At 31.7% G+C, this 26,205-nt stretch overlaps 1 long non-coding RNA gene across 1 annotated transcript in view; it reads left to right on the top strand.

The window, feature by feature from the left end:
• The first annotated feature begins 2,893 nt into the window (after nt 1–2,893).
• Nucleotides 2,894–26,205, top strand: part of LOC148282286 (uncharacterized) — a 112,132-nt gene continuing 88,820 nt past the window's right edge. The window contains exon 1 of the long non-coding RNA XR_015822134.1: nt 2,894–3,596. This is a non-coding gene — a long non-coding RNA (uncharacterized LOC148282286). The remainder of the gene's footprint in view (nt 3,597–26,205) is intronic.

The raw sequence follows: 26,205 nt of genomic DNA, 5'->3' as shown, positions 1-26,205 counted from the left end.
CACAACTAATGTTATGCAAAATTACATGTTATTATGTTCTTTATTCGTTGCCATAATAGGAATGTAAAATTCGACTTAACAAGGATTTGGTTTTTAAAAAGTTAGGATATATTTCTTTCTTACATAAATAATGACACGTGTTCATTTTTTTATTTAAAAACCTTTCGTATGATTTATTTAGTAATCTTAAAGCTGTAACTTTCTTTAAAAAACTGTCTCTTAGTTATATATAGTTTTAATTTTAATCGAAAAAATAAAAATAATATTGCTAATTTTATTTGATGTTACACACATACACATATATACATTTTTATACATATACACACACACATATATGTACATACATAAAAAAATACAATTAGTAGTTGGTACAGTGCGCTCGAATGTTTAAAAAGCCCATATTGATGTGTTAGTGCCTAGTAGTGAACCAAGTACGCACACATATTTCGTTTGTGTTAGTAGATTCGCTTGAATGATTTATATAAAAAAAATTCGTTGCGCACGCACAAAGTGTCTAGTAATAAAATTTTTCAAACTATGTTTATGCCATAAAGCAGAAATTATTAAAATATTTTAATGGACAAATTCTAAGTATATAATGCTCTGTGGCTGCTTGACGTGTTCTCCTATAGACATCATAATCACTTTTTTGCATGAACAATTTAAAAATGTACTATTATGCTTAATGTTTATTTTGTAAATTTATTGATAATTTTAAGTTGCTTGAATTTCACTCGTCCATGCACTTTGTAGCTGCAAGACGATTGGTAATCTAGCTTCAATAGGTAAATCTTATCAACTATCGAATATCTAAATTTACTAAATAGGTTGTAGAATTCAAACCGTCCATGCGCTCAGTAGCTGCAAGACTTGTTGTAAAATAATTTATATTTTATTTAATTTTTAAAAATATTACTTGGGGTGTAGAATTCAAACCGTCCAAGCGCTCAGTAGCTGCTAGACTTGTTGTAAAATAATTTATATTTTTATAAATTTGTTTTTTATTTAATGTTTTAAAATATTACTAAAATTCTTAACTTAATTGTGAAAAAAAAAGAAGGAGGTAATATGTACATAGGGGCTAGATTTCTTACTGTCCATGCGTTCTGTAGCTGCAAGACGTGCTGTAATCTAGCTCCTATATATCATAATTGGAGACGAGGAACTAGAATCCCAACTATCCTTGCGCTCTGTAGCTACAAGACGGGCTGGGATATTTATTTATTGTACAGCGCCCTTGAGGTGATTTTTACAAAACTGGCGCTATGTAAATTATTTAAATATATATATACATAAATCACATTCAATAGATCAGGACTAAGTATATTGGAATTTCGTTTCTAACAATGTGTGAGCGTTTCATCCGGTGGCTTCCGATCACTTCCGATTGCTTCCGATTTTCTCGATCAGTATGGGGAGAGTAATACCAATAATTCTGGATGCACTAAAAACAATCATAACAGTTATCCCCCCCTGGCCACGTTAACCCCCTCCACCACCCTTCCCCGAGCGGGTAGCCCCGCCCTACACCCCCGGGTCCGCCAATCACCGGCAGCCTTATATCCCCACCACCCACCCGGCCCCACTATCGAGGAGCGGCTAGCTGCAATCCACTCCGCGTTTGGCACACAAATGGGTGAAACAGCTGATTATATCGAGAGTGCAATGCGAATGAATTATTAATTCGTTATCAGCTCTTAAATTTGTCATATTTTAATTTGATGAATGTTAAAATACTAAAGTAGAACTAAAAATTTATTTACTGTCAATTTTAATTTTAAAAAAATTTTTAAATACTTTTTATTTTTATATTTGGGAGTTACATTATTTTGTACCTTACTTATAATATACAAGGTTTTTATTTACTTCAAACGGATAGTTAGTTATTCGTTTACTGAAAAAAATAATATGCCTGTAAAATTACTTTAAAAAAACTATAAATGGTGGTTATGTTTATAACATATAAAAAAAAAGGGTGTAATGTTTCAGCTGTGGCTGTAGTTTTTCCAAACTGTAAACTTTCAGTCCCATTAGAGTGATAAAGGCAAATAGCACTACAGCGTCGCTGCACTGCAGCAGCGCTACGCGACAAGGCTCTGTATGGAGCGCCGTGCAGTGTAGCGCAACTGTCATGCTGTTTGTTTCATACAAAACATTGAAAATAATATTTTGTATCGATGCGATTCGCCGCACAGTGCCGCCTTATTGAGGTTAGACCGTTAATGATTTTATTTATGTAAAGACCCAAAATTAAAGACTATTTTATAATACATACTTATGCTTTCTATTTCTACTTTATAAAATATTATGAAATATAATTTTTAAAATGCTTTTCTGGTTAATTTATTTATTTTTTATTTTTATATACAGCCAATGGGCATTTATAAAGACATTTTTATGCATGGAAACTTATTATAAAGGCAAGTAGAAAGACACAATGGTATAAAGTAGACTTGGTAATTTAATTTAATTTGGAAGCTTAATTTTTCTAAAATTAAGCTTTCAAAATTTATCTACAGAAAAACTATTAAGACTCGATGAAATAACATTCACATTTTCTATCTGTTATTTCCAAACAAAGCTGTTTTCCCGTGAATAAAAAAATACAAATGTAATCGAAACTATTTTTTTTTTCAAGTAGCTAAAATAAATATTTTCCGAAAAAAAATCTTTTTTAAATCTGGCATATTTTTCTAAAATTCTGAATAAACAATGTTTTTTGGGTGTTATTGCTTATAAATAATCAATAATTTTCTAATATGTTCACCTTAGATGCAAAGAGTAGAGATGCTCTCATTCTGATTCAGTACGCCTGCGATCGGGTAATTTATCACCGCCGCGTGCCAAAGTAGAGTAGGAGTGAGTCGCCGCGGTCACTCCCCGACCCGCGCTCAGTGCTCCTCTAACAGCGAGCTCGGCAACATCTGCCCTGAACGACACATTGCGCAACTTGGCGAACTCTGATCCCTGTACCTCGCGGCCAGGTAGAGCGAGGCACCCCTGACGTCACGGCCCACGTGACCACGTGTCTGACAGCTGTCCTATGATTAGCGTACCCGTACGTCTAATACTCCCGCGACCCGCGACCCGTTAAACCTTAGACTGTGTTCATAAGACCGAGTGTATGTTTAGATTAATATAAGATTAAGCGTGCATCCGAATGACTGATTCAGAAATAATGTGTCCCTTTCGAAAAATCAACTGTTTATTAACGAAAACTGTGGTGAAATCGAGGGAAAGGCGAACGAGCCTCCGCCTTGCGGTAGGACGCGTGTAAATAACTCGCTGTGATAAATCCTCAATCTAGCCCTGGAAAGGGCCGCACTAACGCCACTGAAAAAACATTTAAAAAATAACAAAAAACTATTCAATTTATCATTTTGTTCGGTGTCAATTTTTGACGCGATTTTTCCTCTGTTTTGGTGAAAGAGAATGAATGTATCCCTTCAACGGGCAGCGCTTTCCCTGTGAGGGGGCTCGCATGGCGCGCCCCCCGGAGGGCGGTGGCGGCGCAGGGGGCGGCATGTCCCGGAGGAAGCAGGCTCGCCCCATCAGGTTGCTGGACGATGACCCGGCTCCCCAGACCTTCCAAGCCGGTGAGTAGAAAAATGAAATATTTGGCTCTTTTGACAGATGATGGTAACAATAAAGGTAGGTAACAAAATGAAAATTATGCAAAAAATAGTGTTCTTAAGGTACCTTCAAAATGTATGCATGGGAAGATTGATAAATAGGTACACTAAAAATATTGATTTGAATTGAGCGGTTGTATAAAAGACAACTTTATAAAATACGAATTACTTACCTTAATAATTAAGAACATCATGTAGTAGATCTTATGTTTCATTATTTATTCTAATTTAAGATTTTGTAGACAAGTATTTTTACAACATACCTATATTGTACTTAATGTTTTTAAAAACACAATCATTTAAAAAGGTAAATACCTGCCTACATACTAGAAAAATATAATGCCCCTAAACGTAGGTAGGTATTTATTTACTATTTACCTTGTTATGTGTTAAAAAATAGTTCCCTGGTCATCCATTAGCTACACACAAAAAAACGCGCATACGTATTGGGTGTGGAAAAGCTGATAGAAAAATTCATGATAATGCCAAGATCAACAACAACTTAACGTTGTGTACTTAATTTCTTACCTAAGCGTGCATGTGTGTTGAGGAAGCGAAAGTAAATATACTTACATGTAAAGAAATATAAGTATGGCATCCTTGTGTTTACGGAGAACGTAATGGTTGTAATTAAATAATTATTTCGATAAATATATTATTAGTAACTTAATAAGAAAATTAAATAAATATTTTTTTGGATGAATAAAAATGAAGACAATCAGCAGTATCGTAAGTATCTGAGTTGAACTGAGGTATGAGTATGAATTTTGGTCATACTCATACCTACCCAGTTAGGTACCTACATTTCTCTGACCTTGGAATTGGAGGTGATTTTCACAAAAACGGCGCTAAATAAATTATCCAAATATAAATAAATAAATTACGTAGATTGGTACCTGATTAAGTACGTGCATTTTGAACTTATGTTAGTTGTCGAGAGCAATGAACTCGATTCCCAAAAGTCCCGGGTTTTTTTTAAATATAAAGTTTTCAGGTGTTTATCACCTAGGTACCTACCTACATATCCTCTTTCTTTGCTTTGATTAATTTTATTTACTATAGTAATTTCTCAACCTAACCTAACTTCGCCCTCATTATTTTTGTAGATAGGCATATAAATGTATTGCATGCACCTATAATATCGCCTTATTTTTATGTGGCTATCCATTTTTTGTGTAGATAGAAACTCTAACCTGACAAAGTTTTTTTTTCATGTTTTAGATATATCACGCCTTAAAATATTTACGTTGCCTCTCATTATTTTTTACAACAATAAAATACCTGCATTGCTTTTATGACAAACCCTTACAATTCTGTAACGCTTCATAGTCAGGTATATAAATGAATTAGCTCAGATTTATGGGGGCTTTAAAAATGACAATATGACGTTCAACATATTCTGGCGCTGGGCTGGATCGGAACAAAATATCTTCATCTTCGCGTCAGTCAGCTTGGGAATACAGAATCAATTTTACCCTGAAGATTTGTATCGGGTATCAGTCATAAATAGCCCGTTAAAAACGCGAGTATAAAATAATTTTACGACTAAGAAAATATGGTCATATTTTTAAGACCTAAAGAGAGATACACAACTCGGTATAATAATATTGTGTTTTTGATTGTTGCTTCAAAAATCTCGATAGGGCAATTCTTTACGACAAAACACTTTTATGATATTAATAGCTATATCAATCATGTGATTAATTTTATAAATCTTAAGGATGTAGGCGGGTTAGTAATAAAATTCATGTTAATAAATCTGTTGAATTATAGTCAGAAAAGAAAAATCGAAATCAAAACAGATATTAAAATTAATAAAAATAATAGGATGTCATATATTATATTATATTACGTTTCATGAAAGATTTTTTGCTGTCTATTGTTTAATGGTTTATTCTATTAACTACCACGGATCCTAAGTTCTAATGGCAACAGATTAAAAAAATATATATTATTGAATAAAAAAATATATGAACTTTTATGTTTTGGTAAGAAGCATTTGTAAAACTGGCGATTTTATCTTCATACAATCAAATTATAGTTTTCGAGTTGTGATATAAATTAAATTACTTTAAAATCAGAAAGCGAGTTTTTATTTCCATGCAGACCGCTTCAAATTATTGGTGATACGCAAAAGCAATCAAAATCTTACTATATAAAATAATCGAGAAGAATTTAATTTGGTACAGATGCGCTTTTTTTCAAAATCGAACCCTTCACAAATGATTTTTCTTTTGGTTATGAAAATAAATCAGTAAAAAAAAGCCTTTCAGATAGGCACCTTAAATATGTAAAGATTTTTTTTAGAAACGAGTTTTATTTAATCAGTTTTTATCAATTTGTTCTATTAATGTACTAAATGGGTTGATACGTTTAAATTAATAAAAATACTCTTGTCGATATAAAATTTAATGTGAACATACAACCAATCAAATTTCATACAAATACATACAAAATTTTCATTGGTAGAAAAGTTGTCGCCGGAAAAGAATGCCCAAGCTAACACATACTTTACTCTGCGGTCACTATGTGAGCGTAGGCATTCATATCGGGCGACGACTATAAATACTTGACCGTTTTAACAAGCATCAATTCACTACCAGTCTCCTTGTAATAGAGGCTCTCATGTTCTAATTTCAAAATTGTTTTCCCCCAGCTTACTAGGGTTTGTTTCAAATTTTAATAAAAACGAATAAAATACTTGTGAATATGAGTATACTTGAGTAGCACCTAGGAGTACCTAGGTGCTTTACTAAATATGTACCGCTAGAGTGGGTGTCAAGTATCGCGGGGAACGGAGGGGATACGGGGTTTAATTAACTGTCACAACGTACCCCTCTTTTCTTTACAAATTTTCATAATATTGTCCCCTTAAAAGTTTACAAACTGTGTTTTTAAAACACGTAGATTTTTGTTTTAAATACGAGTTTTGTATAGTTACACAAATATATATGTTTATTCGTTGATACCCAGTTGGCATTTAATATTTAAATATAATAATATCAAAATACAAAACACAAACTTATAAAAACAGAATTATGACTTAGTCAATGCGTAGATACAGAAACAATACAGGTAGATAGACAATATCTCAAAAATGACATAAGTCTAGGCTAATTGTTTATCAAAATTCAATAACATTTTCTTATAAAATCGTAAACATACTTACCAAAAACTAAAGATAAAATGATAAATGATATAAAGAATATTCCTATCATGAGGTAACTAAAAAATATTTTCATAGCAATGTAAACACGAATATTTAATTTTATTTTATTAACATAAACGGCAAATCTGCCTTTTACAAACATTTATAATATTAACATATTTGGCTTAATATTTTTTTCCTTTTTTTTCATAAACATGAATTTTAAAAACAAGATTTATATAAAAAAAAATTAAACCAAAAATTATACAAGATTTATATTTAAAAAAAATAGCCTAAAAATTATACAGCATATTCAGTAGAAAGTTTAAACAATAAAACATTCTACAGTAAAACAACAAGAGAATCATAAGTACTGTTTCACACAGCTAGGCAAAGTGAACAAAAAACTGTATATGAAATGCATGAATAAATAAATATAATTAGCATTCACCATCTTTGAAAAAGTTTAAAAGGTTTGCTCTATAGGAACAATACCCTACACTAAATATATCAGATACGTGGGAATAACTATTGCCGAGTTCATGAAGTCTATTTAATACTGCATTACAAGTATACACTGTCCGTGAATTGTTACTACAAAATGGAAATAAATATCAAAGAAGAAATAAAATAAAATTAGGCTATTCAGTAAAAACGTAATATCACAGAATTCATAAATGCACCGAGCTGTAAATTTATATTAATTGTCATATGACATCCTCTCTCAATGTTTTATGATAAAATGTATAAATTTCGCAGAAAACTAAAAATAATATGAAACAGTTTCAAAAACACAAGCATCTCAATCAAAACGACTTTTTTAAACGTAGTATTTATAGCATTTTAGCAGGGGTATTCCTGGTATCCCCCTCAGGAACTTACGCATTTTTTTCATATCCAAGCTTAGAAAGGTCAATTCGAATAAATATTTAGGTAGCAAATGTTTTTTTTAACCTGAACCCAATTCACCTCTTCTTTACACCTGCGTCTTCCTGCCGTCCTGAAAGGCCGTCTATGGCGATCTTTCGACTTTATTCAGCGGAACTAAGGGACGCGGGATTGACGTGGCAGGAGGCGAGATTTCTGGCTGGGGATAGGATCTCCTGCATTGGTACTCTGAATCTTCTCTTTCTCCTAGAGAGTGGTTAATTTGGGCATTTTAATTTTTTTAATACGATGACACTTTGCTTTATATAATGGCCACACTGATTATTAAACGTCAAATGATGTATAAAAAACGAATGCGGTTCGGTCAATTCAACCTAATTTAGTGTTAAGTGTAATGCTTAAGGTCGAAATAACGTTCATAATAAAAATAATCATGTTTGATTTTACGTGTTCATATTTATTTGACGTTTTATCATCAGTGTGACCAGATATGAACCAAATTGTAAACGAATGCAAAAAATAAAAATCCGTAAATTAATCACTATCTAGGGGGGAAGAGAAGAATCAGAATACCACCCCTGGAGGCGATGTCCACATGCTCCACTCAAACGGATGCGATGCGGAGCTAATATGGAAAAGAAGAAGAATAAGTTAGTTCTTAAACAATGTTAAATGTTTCATGTATAGTGTACTGATGATATTGATAGTTAATACACAGTTTAAAAATACTTAGATTTTAGTTAATATTAGGACACTCGAAAATTTTGTATGTACATTTTTAAGAATAAATAAATTAATAAATGGAACACGGTATATTTATTTATATATTTTACAGAAACAAAAATTCGACAATGATATAATAGCATAAAAAATATAAGGTTTAAAGACAGACCAGCGAAGTTTCTAAATAAAAATCATACATATTAAATTGTGGTACAACAAAAGGGTGTGTTTGTGTGGGGGTAAGTGTTCAGGTGTGTGTAAGTATGAGCATCATTAAATAGCAAGTGGGATCGTATCGCAGCCAGAAAGAATGAGTCTTAATTTATTTTTAAATAAATTCAGGGGCGTATTAAATATATCAATAGATGTAAAACAAAAACAAAATAGTATATAGTAAACTGACCAATGATAAACTATTTACGCACCTAGACTTTCGTATCATTAATTAAAATAATTTATTTGTCTCGTCAAGGATTAACTTCCGAACCTACTCTCCTGCAAATATAAAAATTAGAAGAAAAAATAAATTAAAAATAACATGTGAAAAAAAGTTTTGGGTTACGTAAAATCGAAACTATAACTCTTATAAAAACTTAAAATATTATTTTTCATTACGTAATTTTCAATCAGGTACAATATTATACCAGCAACATTGTTGTGTGATGCACGTTGCACTTTATCGTGCATCTGCAAACCGTTGCATGCGAATCGTTTTTATTGCTTATGGCCATAAATCCAATAACAAACCTCGTCAAACATTCTAAAAATAAAACAAAATAATATGAAATCGAATCTTCGCTGAATCTGCAATGTTCCCTACGTGCACTCAAAATCAATTTAAAACTGAAAGCGTTAGATAGGATTTTCGAATAATCTTAGAATGACGTAATTGATACGACTAAACATGATACTTATGTACAACTTAAAAGCAAAATAACAAACCCTACAAGTAGAAAGGTTTTTTTTAAGGAATAACCCGCTAAGCCTCTATTTTGAGGCTTGTCAGCAGGAGATAGAGGATATATGGAAGGAGTTAGTGAAAAATACACCACAACACCCACGTAATTCATTAACATTGTCCTTTATGCTTTAAAACAAAAAAAAACCTACAAAGTCAAGTGTTTAATAAAAATTAAAAAAATTAAGTAGCGAAGCAAAAATAATACAACAACAAAAAAAATATCAACTAAATATTTTTTATAATTTTAAATAAACTAGAAATAATAAGAGTTTTTTGAAATATTAAACAGGTAATAGTTAGACTACATTTTTTCTTCCATAAACAATTTTTTTATTTTAATTATGAGATCTTTTTGCCTCTAGTCGTTTTATTGGAATTCAAGTAGGTAGTACCTCTCGCCTTCCACACAGTAGCCAGGCTCTTTATAGACCTGGGCTTGGAGGGCGAGAACTATTCACGGGGACCCGTCACAATAGATCTACACAGGTTGCAGTGACGTCATGAGCTTGCATAGCACTGACCCCTACCACAAAAAATAAGAATAAGGCAGTTTCTACTTCTAAAAACATAATCTCTAAAAAAAAAAATCAAAGCAATAAATATTGATTCATACCTTTTTTGTACAACTTTGGAACATTTTTCGTTTTTTTTTTTAACAATGACGATGTTCAGTGGTTTTTAATTTGCCAATTTCGTTTTTAAATGTGTTTATCGCAACAATTTTTATGGTTTTGTAAATTTTTTTTATTACTCCGCACGTGACGTCACTAGTTCTCTTTGGTAAGTTATCCTGATTGATGGGTTAGGGTCCCATAAATCAGAAATCTATCGCAATTTTCTATCATTGGATGATTTAGAAGAGCTTGTGAGGTCATTTAAAATAGTTCAGATTTATTAAAATCATTGTTTCGAATATTTCATACATTTTAGAGAATCGTCGCCATTTAATTCAATGTTCTAATTCTTACAGCGTGTAAGAAAACATTTTTAATATCCAATTTCCCATATCACTGAACATCATCATTAGGATTGTTAAGAAAGTTTTTTTATCAAAATCTTTCGTTAACACCTGTCAAGCAGTGAGCACTAGACTTCAAAGCATTGACCTCAGATCGAACACACGTATTTTTAAGATGCACATTAGTATTTTTTACTTTTCAGCGTCAATTTATGTACTTACGTTGTGTTACGCTCCTTTGGCGTTCATCGACAATAAACAAGTAAATTTCATCGTTCCTACTTAATATTCAAATATCGATGTAGTTGTTATAAACTAATAAAATGATACGTGGATGCACGGGGTAATCAAATAATAAATATAAAAGCATATAACACACCAATAAAGAGATTGTATCCTTTCAACAAGATAAACAATGCGAAACTCACGAATATGTTTAGTGAATTGCGTTTGAATTTGTAATCGTTCTTTTTAAATAAATAAATACGCTTTATATCCTATTTTATTCCTTATACAGCCAATACAATATCCGTACAAAAGATACACAATAATTATTTTTCTTTTACGTAACGAGAAACGTTAGTGTAAATATACGTATTAAATTTATATAAAAATGATATTAAGTAAAATTATTATATATTGATATTTTTTATCCGAATAAACTAAAAAAAAAGACATCGTAAGACTTTCTTAAAGCGTCATTCAATCTCATAATAAAAAATGGGTAAATATTTACTTCGCAACCATATTTATTAAAGAGACATTAAGTATGAGTACATAAGTTTAAATGATGCAGAATTGATATTTAATTATTTAGATGAACAGTTCGTTGTGAATTCTACTACCTATTTAAAGATAATCGCAAACGTTTTTTTTTTTAAATAAATACCAAACAAAAGTTTTATGCTGAAAAAAACTACAATTCGAGACGTATTATGCCGTAGACATTTTAAAAGCGAAAAATGATTTTGAATAAAATATATTTTTACAGGCTATTTAATACCATCAGAAATAGCGTTTTGTAAATTCATAAAGTGTGGCTTATAATTTATTTATTTAAATTCTGTTTAGAGATATTTTCACAATAATTAATGACAATACAACAACAACATCAAACCATCACGCCGTTTCCCCGTAAGGGTAGGCAGAGAGGATAGAACGCCACATCACTCTATCTTTGTAAATACTCATTACAAACTACAAACCTTAAAATATTTTTTTTTCACTTAAATTTTAATTTTTAAACAACTTTCATTTATGTTTTCTTTTTCCTTCTCTTTTTTATACTTTCATAATTAACCTTACATATAATTGCTTTTTTATATGGAAACTTCACTGGTCCATTATAATTAAGTCTAATTGTGTAAAATATTAAACTTTATAACTGTACTGTATGTTTCCTGAATAAAAGAAAATAAAAAAATATAAAAAAATCTTTGCACACAGATCTCGCTTCCTCTACAGTTATACATCTTTTCATGCACGCACGCCGATTATTCCGACTTTTGACACGTTCATTTTCAACCATTGTAAATATTCTTAGCCGTTCTTTAGCTGTCCATTCACTCTACATGTCCAAACCAGCGCAGAGCTCCTTTCTTGATTTTGTCGATAATGCTTATCTCAGCCTTACATTATGTACGGATCTCAACATTTGTCTATCCATCGTACATAGTTTTACCACACATTCGCCTGAGAGATCGCATTTCGACAGCGTTCAGTCTACTTTTATCCCTGTTTTTCCCAGTCCATACTTCACTCCCATACATCAGGGTCCGGACCAGGACTTCATTGTTAGCTGCTAGTTTTGCCTCTTGCGACAAACATTTATTTGCCATGGTTGATTTAAGTGCACCGTTCACTCTGTTCCCGGAACTCACCATCCTTTCTATCTCTTTCTCAGTCATTCCATCCCTAGTAAACATACTTTCCAGATACATAAATTCCTTTACTTGTTTTAGTATAACTCCATTCACAGTGATTTCACATTTAGTCATACTTTCATTCCTTTCAAAAACCATCACATTCCATTTATCGACATTCATCAGCAAATCGCTTCCCTTCCATACATTGTAGACCTTTGTTACCAAAAATTGCTATTCCTCTTTGTTGTTAGCAAGAAGCACGGCATCATCAGCAAACAAAAGACAATTGACATTTAAACCATCCATTTTTTCTCCCATTCTTAAGCCTTTCAGTTCTTTTACAATAGTAAAAGAAAAAATAAGTTCATTTTGAACTCGTCGGGTTTCTGGACCAAGTTAGTAACTACACATTTTAGGATAATGAGATGTCTTCAAAAGTGAGATCAAATAATATTTGTTTAAAAAGTAAATAAAAATATTTTATACTTTATAAATACAAAATACAATATTTTTTAATACCAAACTTGCTGTTTTATTTGAATTATTGATTGAGGGTGAGCTTTTAACTTTTAAAGTGCAATATCTCACTACTAGTTAAATGTTAGTTATAAACTTGTTCTATAAACTCGATGAATTACAAAAAAAAAACAGGTGTAAAATTAAAGAAGACAAAGCTGAAGCTGAACTAAATTAGGAAAAAGAGATTAGTTGATTTCAAACCATATGACGTTATTGAATTATTTCAATTTTTTTAGAAACTAAATCTTTTAAAAATAACTTCTCATCAAACTTTATTTTTTTGATATACGTATTATCTTTAATTAGCTCTAGGCGCGCAGATTCATGTTCAAGATTGGATTAATTTAATTGCTTTAATTAAACGTATTATTCAATCGCCAATCAACTGCCTCTCTCAAATAACTCTACTACTAGGTTTTATTCAATTTGAATTATTGGTCTGTCTTTCGATAAATCATATTTCATTTGATTTCGAACAGACCTCTAAAGAGATTTAAACGTATCGTAAAATAACTTTCAATGCAAATTAGAATAATCTAAAGACATATATAGTATTTTACATTCAGCAATCAGATTGTATTTCTCAATTTTTTAAGACAAAATCTGTTAATATTTCTGCAATATGGCTGTATTTACATACAAAGCAAATTATTTTTTGTATTCTTCAATTGTACAAGTCTGACTTTTATTTTTTAATCGGAATATTTTCAAAAACCTTATCTCTTGTTTACTCATTTTAAAATGTACTTAATATTTATGTAATAATAACTGGATGACCAATACTCATATTTATTTGATAAGGAATATATTATCCGTCGAAAAATTAAAAACGATTTACTTTGCATTAGCCTAATCCATATTACAGTACGTAATAATCGGATGAGGTGGTGCTTTTAAAATAAACAACTTACCGGTAGAAAAAATGCAAAAAATAATTATAAGAGGTATATTAAATAAACCGTCTTCTTTTCCCACTGTACATTCTTTTGGGAAATTCATGGTTTTAAATATAAAATCGTTAAATAATTGTTTACTTCGAATCCAAAAATAGTCTCTAGAATGTATGTATTTGAAAGGGGAAGTGAGGTTACTGACTGCATAATAAATGTTAACAACGAATGTCTTGAACAGGTAGAAGAATTTGTTTATCTGGGAAGTATGTTTTTAAGAGATGGAAAAGTTGAAAAATATGTTGAACAGAATGAACGGCAAACTAAGCACAGTTATCGCTAGTAAAGATATGTCAACCGAAGCTAAACTGGCAGTGCACAACGGATTGTTAGTCCCAACACTAATGTATGGAAGTGAAACATGGAACTGGCAGCGGAAGGATGAAAGCCGATTGAACGCAGTTGAAATGCGATCTATTAGACGAATGTGTGAGAAATCAATGTATGATAGGGTTACAAATGATGAAATCAGGCGAGAGTGTAAATTTGAGTCAAGTATAACTGATAAGATTAAGAAAGGGTCTCTGAGATGGTTTGGTCATGTAGAACAAATGGACGACGAAAGAATGGTAAAACAAGTATATATATGGCGAAAATTAACGGTAACGTGAGACGAGGACGACCGAGGAAGACGTGGCATGATCAGATTAACCAAAATCTTAAATCTGGCCATGTCAAAAGCAGACACAACCGAAGGGCATGTATGAATGTGGACGAAACTAGGAATATATAACAGGATAGACGTTTGTGGTGGTCCATTCTCTCTGCCAACCCCCGCGGAGAAATGGCGTGATGGTAGTAGTAGTAGTAGTAGCATAAAGGTAACATAAATAGTAGTGTTAAGTAGTAATTCCAAAATTGAAAACAACTACAGCATGTCATTATACTAACAGAGGAATATTTTTCTTTAATGAAATGAACAAAAAAAATAAAAAGTACAGTTAGTAATACAACATATTTAAGAAAAAAGTGAAAAATCATATTTATAATTCTTTTTGGTGCAGCACTTGAAAACACCGTACATACATATTTTTGTAATTTATATGTTATACTGAAAATATTTCATATATAAAAATAAAATAACGTCACTCCCCATTATGTACACAAGAATGTTTTTTTCTTTTACGTAATGGGTAACGTTAATGTAATTATATGTATTCAATTTATATAAAATTCGTATTTAGTTGTAATATCACATACTTAATTTTTTTATCTAAATAAACTAAACTAAACTGAACTTAGTTTTCAAGAAAAACTATGGAAATATAATTGTGTTTAGTCTAGGAATCTAGAACGTGCAAGCCAAATGCGCTACCAAACAATTTTAGGAATAACATTAACTACACACTACAATAGGAAAGGCTACAAAACGATTACTTTGAACGATTTTTACTAATTTATAGCAGTTACCACAGCTGTAATATTACAATATTTTTATTGAATATTTTAAAATAACCTAATTCGCATTTTGTAACAAATGTTGGCTTCTTATTACTAAATTTCTTTATTTTTATTTTTCTCTTTCATTTTCCAACCTCAAATAAATGTTATTCTTTCGAATACGAGTGTTAATATTAACGATTGCCAAAGCATTCTACCCAACTGATTTTATGTATGGCCGTTCAATACAAATTTAATGTAATTCTTCAAATCTTTGAACTCTGGCCAAAAGGTGTCTCCGCTATCCAAAGAGAAACGGTGTACGAACAAGATTATAAGACGTTCGATCTCTGTTAAGGATTTAATAATAGAATTAGACTCACTTCGGCCTGTGTTTCTTGTGGCGAGTCATTTCACTTTATTCCTTCCCTGCCGAACTCTCTAGAACAATCGAGACTATGAGGGTTCGTCCAAAGAGGGAATGAATTCGTAATGCGACCCCCTGATCCGGGCAATACCAATCTCACCCTCCAAAACGCTGACACTTTATCGAAAATCTGGAGAACTGTAGTGTTTACCGTGGAATCTCGTACACCCTTTTTTATTAATATCTTCTTTGCTTTACAAAGTCTTGATGGAACATAAGCTGAGACGATTTGTTGGCTTGCCAAGATTGGAGTTATTTTGTAGCGATCAACGAAAGCTGTGTTTTAGATGTCAAACTTAACATTTTGTTAGGTTTTTTTAGTAGGGCTTTTCAAAACGCTAATAGTTCATTGTGAAAAATTTACTGTCACTTAAAAGAATATTCATGATAAGTAAAAAAAAATATTTTACTAAAAAAAATACAAATAAAATCAGCGTATGGCACAAATAATAAAATATGAACATTCATACATACACAGAATAGTGAAAATAAAACAATAAGCAATATAAAATCTAAATATTTCTTATATTTACCTTTGTACCAATCAATAAACTTTAGATATATACTGAAAATATTGTCGGATATAACATTTGCATTAATTTTACGAAAATTGTACTCGTAAAAACTGTGACAGTTAGAAAGTATTGAATTGAACAACATAAAACGAAGTTAATTATTTAATATTATTGCAGGTAATTTTCAAATGCTTAGGTAAAATAAACAATACCGCCCTTTTTAAAATTGCGCTTAATTTTTACCTGCACCTGTTAATCACTTCAACATCGAGATTTTCGCGTAATCAATTTGTTTTGCTAAAAACAGAGGTCCATAATATTCTACGTAGATGACATCTACGAAATTAAAAAATATATACTTACCTATTTTTTTTTATCTGGACAATAAATTTTAAAAATAGAAATACATAGCCTTTTTGAATCGGCAAATAGATACAAAGCTATCCATGAGATTCAATTTTATATTTTTGTATGATTTACTTACGTTTTTTGAGGCGTGGCTTGATGAAATTAAAGCATACGTTGAACCAATAAAACATCTTCCTTGGTTCCAGTGAGTGGGGAATATGAAAGATTTTATTATTTAACCGGGTGGCCAATTTAGTGAAAATTTTATGTCATGAAGAAGCCGTTAAGATGTTATCTAAGAAGTGTTTCCACGGCCTGTCTAACATTATCAGTCGACGAATTTATATCTCTACATAAAGTCAAGATCTATGATGATGATAATTTATTGGCAATAAACGTTTTGAACGCAATTTTTGTAATTTCTTTTTATTTCAAATTTGATATTTCACGAGCCATTCGTTCTTTTTTTAAATATTTTATAATCTCTATTAATAATTGTCAGTAATGTAGATTTCTAATTTTTCCTTTGATGCGATCAAAAGCTGCAATTTGTAGATTTTGTGGACTTCAATTACAATTTATAAAACACAGAATATTATAATTAAATCAACTGATCCAAAAAGTACAAAATTTGGAAAATTGTTTGCAAGAGTTGCCAAGTATGTACAATAATTCAATCGGATAAATTTCTTCAAAACAATAGCTATTTAATATTTCTTAAATCGGCGGGTGGAAAAATTTAAGAAAAATGAATGTTCAAACATCGGCAAAATGCTGAATGTTTAAAGCGGCTACTTAAACCAGATAATGACAGATCACAAGCCCTGTGAAAGCCTGGATTTCCATATTTAATTCTCTGAAGTGTTCTCCCTCTCTGTTGTATAGGTATAAACTTTAATTTTTATCTAATTGTAATATTTTGAATCTGTAAAAGTAGCTTTTCCACGTTTTTGTGCTGTTAATTTTTCTAAGTTTCAATTATTTGTCACCATTCTTTTTCTTAATCGGAGAATCAATCTTAATTATTTTAGGGTGCATATCGTGAATTATTCATAACTGTTCATTTTTTATCATGTAATTAGTCAATAATATGAAACATCTGGCAACAAACAATATTTAATTTTTTGAAATTACTTTCTAAGGTGTAAGTGAGTTTTTATTTATTTTTTAATAATTCATACAAAGACACATATTATAAAAAAAAAATAACGCATCCCTAATTCTATGAGGCCAGGAGCCCTGTGTTAAGTTAGGATACAACAAAATAGAAAGTGGAAGAATGCATATTATTAAAGAAATAAAAAACTTTTCAGAAACATAAATTTAAATAAACATCTGGACAACTGTATAAATTTATGCAATGTCTCGCAGCAGTCTCCTGCAACGGTCTATTTCCTTAGACAAAACCCATACTTGTACACTTCTTTCGAAAATGGCTTTCGTTTGGATAACTTAATATGTTCATCCAGGTGTTCAACACTCTTTGAGCCACAAAAGATAAATTTCTGTGAGCGAAAGTCGTAGGTGTTTTCGGTGTTACATAATTCAAATTAGAGGAAAACCTCGTACGAGTATTCCACTGGGATCTGCTCTTATAGCCAGGTGACCAGAAATGTGTCAACGACTCTTTAAAAAAAAAAATCTTATATCTAGTATCTTTATAAATTAAAACAATGTCTCGTGGGAAAGTTAGGAGACATCAAAGACTTACTTACTGACTATACCGTGTTGTTTAAAAAGGTAACGAAAATACTCGTTATATGCAGCGAAAAGTCAAAACACGCAATCTTTATAACAAACAGTAGTGGAGACCGAGATACAAAATACACCAAGTCGAGTTACCCGCAGTGTATAGGATTTCAAAAGCGCCGAAGACTAAAAGCTTTGGTGAACTGCGACCCAGATTAGCGGGTGAAGGCTCTTAGAATATTTTTTTTCAGATATTTAAACATCGGAGCATCCGATTTTTCAAAGAATCTTCACGAACGGTTTTTGCAATGATATCAGAATAGTTGGTTAATATTAATCATTTCACTATATTACGTGCAAGGGTGGATCCAGGATCAAATTGGAGTGGCCATCGTCCACGTTTTAAGATTTTCCACAAATTTAAAGTTTGCACCCTGGGCAGTAGAGTTTGTCATTTTTTCCAACTTTTGAATTAAGAAATGTCGCAAAAGTTGCGTATTAAAAATTCTATTTTATAATGTCTTTGGCTCGCTAAAATACCACAAAGTTTGGAAACAATGCAATTTTTTCATTAAAAAAAATAAATTGCGCAAATATTGATTGTTTTTTTTAGCAAAACCGTGTTTATAATGATACAAAACATGTAAAAAAAAATGTGCACTTAAAATTTCATTTCAATAAAATAAAAGAATTTTTTTGAAAAAGAATCATTCAATCACGTTTTTTTAATTTCTTCAGGATTAATACGAGCATTTTACACTCCTAAATCAAACTTTAAGAGCGATAATTATCATGGGTTGAATGACCGGCATGATACAGACCTTATACAGAACTATCGTTTTTGCGATCCATAATGTCAGTAGTGTTAGTGCAATAAGTAAACCAAAACAATGTAAAGGTGTTAAGCTTTTTGAAGATTCCCTGTCAAACACAATCAATGGAAATATGCGATGTCTTGGAGGGAAAAATGCGATAAGTTTTTATATGCGCCGCACAAAATTCGAAAAAAGTGATGCCGACGTTCAATTCTAAGAAAGGTTTTAAATTAAGAATATTTCTTTATTTTTTTGCATCTACCTTTCTATACGTAGAATATCTTATTTTTTTTATTTTAATTTGCCCTGATAAGCATTAAAAAGTCTGATAACTGTATCAAAAACGCATGCAAAACTTCGTGTTTTTGTATCCAATATGCTATTTGTTATGTTCTAATTTTTGATGAGTAAACAAATCAATAACATTCCATATTTTGAAGAAAGAAAAAAAACCTTTATTTTTTTACATTCAGAGCAATAAATTTCCCATTTTTCGAATTTTTAATCCATTTTTCCATTTTAGCGAGCCAAAGATGATTTAAAAAAAAATACCTTTTATTATAACCTTATATTTTTTTTTTGGATATATTTAACCAAAAACAAAAATGGTCATTTCTTGCATGGAGAACATACCCTACTGGGCAGGCTCTTTTAAGTTCAAAGAACATTAAAACAATAAAAACTGTCATCCACGATTCACAAAATTAAAGCAATTTTTTGTTTACTCTTAAGCATATTTCTTTTATCATACATCATTTTCAGCTGTTTCCGTAAAAGTAGAAGTAGATATTGAACTCCCTGTCAACGGTTGACCAGTTTTAGCTACTCCGGTGACATCATATTAAGGTTGAGTTGCAGATGCTGTAGTATTGGTAACTGAATCGCAGTCGGAATCTGAAGCTGGAGTCTTTATTCGTTTGGTGAATAAAAAGCCAAGGTATGTAATTTAGCAGACAATAACAATTTTACTCAAACTTTAAAAAACAATATTTTTCAAGTCAGCAGGATAGCACGAGCTCATCACATAGCCTCAAAATTCAATGGAAGCCGCAAAGGTAACCGGCCTTGTACCCCCCCTATGCATCGGCCCTTGCTTACGTTTACTGACAGTTGATACAAAGAGATTAATGAAACAAAACCAAAAATACAGATTATACTGCTAACCTCGGACAACCACAGAACTTAGATTAAAATGTCATAACAACTTAATATTGTTTCTCCATTGATTAAAATCATATAAATCGATCGGAGTTTTCCTTTTATCACACACAGTTTTTTTAACATTTGCTTAACACTCCTAATGTTCTTATGAAGACACCCATAAGCCCAGTCAATTCCTCAAATGCAAATACTATAATAATTAATGAACTTGCTAGTGCTTTACAACTTATCCAAAACTCGAGCTGTCAGATTTAATTTTATTTTTAAGCTGATCCAATAAACACGCCATACGCATATTTTTATTTGAAATAGATAGTGAACCTAAGTCACGATTATTTTATCATCTTTGAGTCTGTTTAGCCATCTGCCGTCTAAAATTATTTACAATTAATTAAAGAGGTACTTTTTACCGAGGTTTTTGTATCTGCTCCCATATCTTCATCATAGATCCAATTATTTGTAGCAGACATGTTTTCTGTTGCAATTAATTTAATAAATGCGATTTCCGTAAATTTTGTTGGTAATTGAGATAAAACATTTTCTTGGTACTCGTATGATCAATGATCTTGTCTGTGACTGCATTTCATCGAGAAACATGTTCGATGGCTGACAGACAGGTATCAATCGCACCCGTTAACGCCATGTCCGTGGAAAGTAGGCATTTATTATATTTGCATACACAACGGTACGAAACTGCCTCATCTCTCATAGCAATATATAGCTTGTCTTACTGTCGTTGATCAAATAGTAAATCATTTAGATAATGCCAATAATTCCTAATTAATTGAAGCTGGCCAGCGATCCTGTGGAAGTATTATACATACTACTTATGTAGGTGTGTAGTGTGCACGTGTAGTAGTGCGTGGGTAGGTTGGTTCCCGCGCAAGCGCAGAACTGGCTGTCAAATATAATTGGCGTTATTTCTATTTACATAAAGCAATGTAGCTACTGCTTGCCTCTAATGAATGGAATAAGCAGAGCTGACACCGTATTCATCATTTTACTGTGGAAATATGTCTACTTATTATATTGGTTGGTCTGAATCTACCCTTACGCGCCTTTGATAAGGCTTTCACATTCTCCTTTAAACAAATTACTCTTGATCCTAATTGCACAGATAAACCGAATCTCAAATTCCAAATGGTAAAATATCCCCAAAAATAGTTATGAATTATTACACCCAATTCATAAATATTATAGTACATGTCTTTTCTTATGATAAAAAATATTATATTATTTCGATTGCAATGGAAATAAATATTACAAAACGATATTGTAAATTTATACGTGTCCCATAAAGTTGTAATAGCCCATACTTGCTTTAAATGTTTTGTATTAGAAGTCACTAACTCAAATATTACAATTCTTTCTCATTGCAAAATATTTATATGTATATTTGTTTAATGTGGTTCTTATTATCGGGTTTTTATGTACAATATAGCGGTAAATGAACTATAATATCAAAGAAATAAGAAATGGAATTTAATTTGTATTGTATATATTACATTATTGCGGCTTTCAACATTATTTTACCCATTCATTTCAGAACCTCATGGTGGTGTTTATCCATAAAACAAATTTAACTCGATCATGGTTATATATGGGTACATAGATTCTACTATCTATATTTACCCGATGGTTTTTAGTTGTCGGCCTCGTGGTGTAATGGTCAACGCGTTTCCCTTCCATGCAAGAGGTCTCGGGTTCAATTCCCGACATGGTTAATATGAAATATTTATTGAAAAGGGTGTATTTACACAAAAAATTTTCATAGTCCATGGACTGGTATCTGAAACGCAAAACTGAATATCTTCCCTTACGTAACAAAAATGATCAATATACGTTGCAATTTGAGTACTAATGCAGTGCCCTATGCACTAGTCGGTGCGGGAAAGGAATGATGATGATATATACACCATAGATAAATGAATGAAAATCGAATTATTTTTTACCACAATATATGGCCAATTAATATAATACCTGCCCGCTTACAAGATTTAACTTCTGAATTATTATATGGTAAAAAAATGTAGAGTTTGTTTAAATTCCATTTCCAACTATTTTTTCTATGGAAATTTTACAGTTTTAGTGTTTTTAGGTATAAAAATATTTTTTTCGGCTTTTTTTTTAGAAACCGTTTCAGAAACTAGCCATTCTGTTTAATATTTTAATACATACCTATGAATAAACACAAAAAATAAATACAAAAATAAGTAACCAAACCTTATTTATTTGACTACCAAATATATTAGTATCCTAATGGACAAACAAGCATTAAAATAACTACATAAAATAGCAATATCATAAATAATTTGAATTGCTTTCTAGACGCGGAGTGTTTTCATATAAATATTTTTAATGTTTCTGCATTATTAAATTATTTCTGCAACATGTTAAAACCAGTTATTTATTGATAACACTCGTCCGTTAACCCACCATTTATTTTAATATTTCTTGTTATGTGTAGGTAAGAGTGCTTGATAATCTTAAATGAAACCATTATAAGAGCTTTGGTCCATAGAAAGATTTGATTAGACCAGGTTTTATTGTTATGATGCCATTTCAATATTAATTTATAATTAAAATAAATAGTGAATGAACTTTTAAAAAACAAACGTATTTTCACTCCATTTCATCTATCGATGTTGATTTATTTGTATTTATTCAATCACAAATCATTTTATTTAGGTGCAAATATTAAGACTCAAGTCCATACTCCAAAGGGGTCCCATGTTAAGTTTGAACGAATAATTTGCTGCAATAATATAGTACCTACAAAAATAATTATTAAAGTATTGCATTACAACATATTTATAATGATTATTATAGGAATACGCTGTATTTTGTATTTTAACCATTGAGACTTAATATATAGAGATGACCCTCCATACAAATCCAAGCTTAAAAGTCACCCCCAAAGGAAAGGGAATTACCAGCGGAGGGAGCAAGTATCGTCACGTCATATCATCTTGACTTTAACAGGCAAAAAAAGTTGTACTGTAAAAAACACGGATTGTTTACATCGGTCTACTGTAAGTTGTATTCAATATGTCGCTCCCTTCCGCATAGGCGTCACCTTTGTTTATCGTTTCACTATACGCCCGACTATCTGAGTAGAACAGAGACAGGGGATAGCTTACGACTAATAAATACTGGTAACATATTAATAAAACATTTTTTTACAGTGTACATAATACATAGATATTTTACACAAGTATTGATTAAGATAAAAACATTACTTGCCGGTGAAAGCTGCGAGGAGAAAAGTAGCCGGGGAATGCTCGCAACAGACTAAAGTACGTTCTATTAAACATATGCCAATTGGCTGCAGGTTGAGGGACCATATTTCGAACGTTCATGTTTACTGTACTTATATGCCTCAATGATTCCAACACGTTGTCCTATGCACCAGCGGGTTTATATGAAAATATAAACATTTTAGGAGGGAAAATCTTGGGCTTCTTTATTCCTTTTTCAAAGATGTTTAATTTCTATGGAAATATCTCTCAATTGTAAAATGCTTTAATTCTTTTAATTCGTTCATAAACAACCGCGAGTAATATTGTACTGAGGCGCATAAAACACTGGCACTTTATATAAGAGTGCGGATATTTTCCAGGTTGCTTTAAATGCGAAATCGGAATAAGTCGCTCCTTTTTGACTTTTTGTTTCAGCAAAAGTATCGGATATTGGTATCGCTGGATCGTGGGTTACGCGGATGACCAGACTGATGCGTGATTAGATAGGGCTAGCCTCCCACGGAGCCGGAGAAGATACAGGTAACCTCCTAGCTCCTACCTATGGAAGATACAGGGGAATCGGCGTATCGGAGAGTTGTTCAATACGTCTCCATATCGAGCATCTATTTTCTGCTATAAGACATTCTGAGTCGACAAAACAGCGTAACAATAATATGAAATATTCAATCACGATTCTTTATTCAAAATAAAATAAATATTTAAAAATTAAGTATCCGACAAAATAAATATTTACATCATTATCATCATCACTATTCCCTTTCGGTATACCAATCGCAGCGTATCTTTATCATTTTTATCGCGTGAAAGTAAGATGATAAGTCTAACGCTTTAGGGCCTCGATTATGATGGGAAGTTCAAATTTATCTTCAATTTTATATACACAGTAAAATTAAGTTTTCTTCTTGAAAAGTATAATACTTTTTTTTTCTTTTTTCTAAACATGTTCAATTACCGGTTGCCGACAGAGACGCTTTGACTTTTCATTCAAATATACACACTTTCGTGCATAAATATCGATATTAGTTTATACCGTCTCAGTATATACCGATGAAGATAGCCGTTCATAATCGCGGTCCAGGGACTATGAAATGTTTTAGTGTAAAAACACCTTTAAAGATAAATGTTTCATAGCAACCATGTCGGGAATCGAACCCAAGACCTCTTGAATGCTAGGAAAACGCACTGACCACTACATTACGAGGCCGACAATTTTCGCTTTTAATTTGCGACGATATTTACGAGGTTTATAAAAAATACATGTACATTTATATTTTATTATTTATTTGTGAATGTAGCCTCTCCACTGGCCCATAGGCACGTTCTGAAATGTCTGAAATAATAAATAGCTATTTTTCTAAAATACGAAGGTATTTTATTGAAATTGTAAATCAAGAGTTTTGAAAATTATTCAAGAAAATTTGCGAATCAAGAGTTTTTTGTTGTTATTTATTGTGTACTGGTGGTGGAAGAAGAAATTGAGGCAAAGAGTTCTGATCGCGCCACTTGTCCGTTGGCAGATGAACGCTTGAAATTGTCTGGTTCGCGGAATGTGTTATATTTGTGCTTTGCCACCAAACAATGATTACAATTTCCTACCTTGCACTGGGGTTCTGGTACCTTATTGTTTGGAACCTGTCTCGCGGCAGACAGGATCAGATCAGATCTTGTGGTCATGAAGGAGGGGCACTTGACGTTGTTGCTCGATTATTATTATTACTCGACACAGTGAATTAAATGAATTATTAACCGCAAAAATAACTGATTCGCGATCGCGGTAAGAAGTGAAAATATCTCAAGCACATACACACTGACAGTTCGGTTATAATATTTTGTTCTTTTGTTCTATACATTTGAATAATGTTGAATATTGAATATGTTGGGCCAGAGACAAAAATATGGTTCTTACCCACGGTAAGAATTGCAACATCGTTAATTAGACTTTCACGTAGCTTCGCTTGAAATCGAACCAGCTCCTTAAGCATAGTAGACGAACGCGCCAACAACTACAATACGATTCAAACATATCTCCACTCGATATTCTTTTTGGGATGTTTACACAGAAAAACAACAACACACCTTTTAATTTACCCCTTAATCATTAAAAGTACTAAAACATTAGGTATGTAAAAAATAATGGTTGAAATAATGGTAAAAGTTATTAAAACTATTAATTAACGAAATAACCGCATTAAAACTTTTTATTATTTTAACGCATTATCTCTCCCACAATTTTCTTTTATTTTTTAAATATTTTTTTAAAAGTTTTGAATGAGTAATTTTTATCCTAGGCATAGCATAAAATTTGAAATCAACATCTTGCCCCTATATTTAAAAATATTTTAAACTTATAAAGACTGTTGCAAAAAAATATTAGAAATATTTCGAACGTAGCTTGTTGAATGGCGAAGGTGTAACGTATACATATAGTGTACATATGTATAAGAATATACGAGTATTAATGTAGTGAATGGCAATGTCGCGTCGTCACAGATCTGATAGGGAAATTGCATAAACTGCAATAAAATGACAATCCCTTAGGCGAGATAAGGGGTGGGTACCTACCGACTTCTAGTACTACCTACTTCATGAGGGCCGAGACTGTGTTACAAGCTAACCCTAGTAACGATTATATCACCCGATGGTCCAAGGACCACCAGCTTCCATTGTTCGGTTATTCTATTCGCTAGATTAGCCTATTATTCACAGCGCGATCCGTTTGTTAAACTTTATTTACATCCTCAAATAAAAATAAATAAATTAGGAAAAAAAAATAGTTTTCTAGCCCAGCTATTAAGACTAGTTGAAAATGGTTACAATTTTTTTGATGAAACACAAATTTTATTTTACCTTGGAAAAACCAGTTATTCAATTTTAAGAAAATCTCTGATGCGTATTTGAAAAAGTACGTACGTGAATAAATCATTATACTCGTACCATATCCAACCATTGCGTAAGGCTTTTTATGG

This window comes from Micrasema longulum, unplaced genomic scaffold (assembly GCF_059751315.1).
Source record: "Micrasema longulum isolate JH-2025_06_02 unplaced genomic scaffold, ASM5975131v1 h1tg000343l, whole genome shotgun sequence".
Lineage (NCBI taxonomy): Eukaryota > Metazoa > Arthropoda > Insecta > Trichoptera > Brachycentridae > Micrasema > Micrasema longulum.
This window is presented reverse-complemented; position numbering and strand designations above follow the sequence as displayed.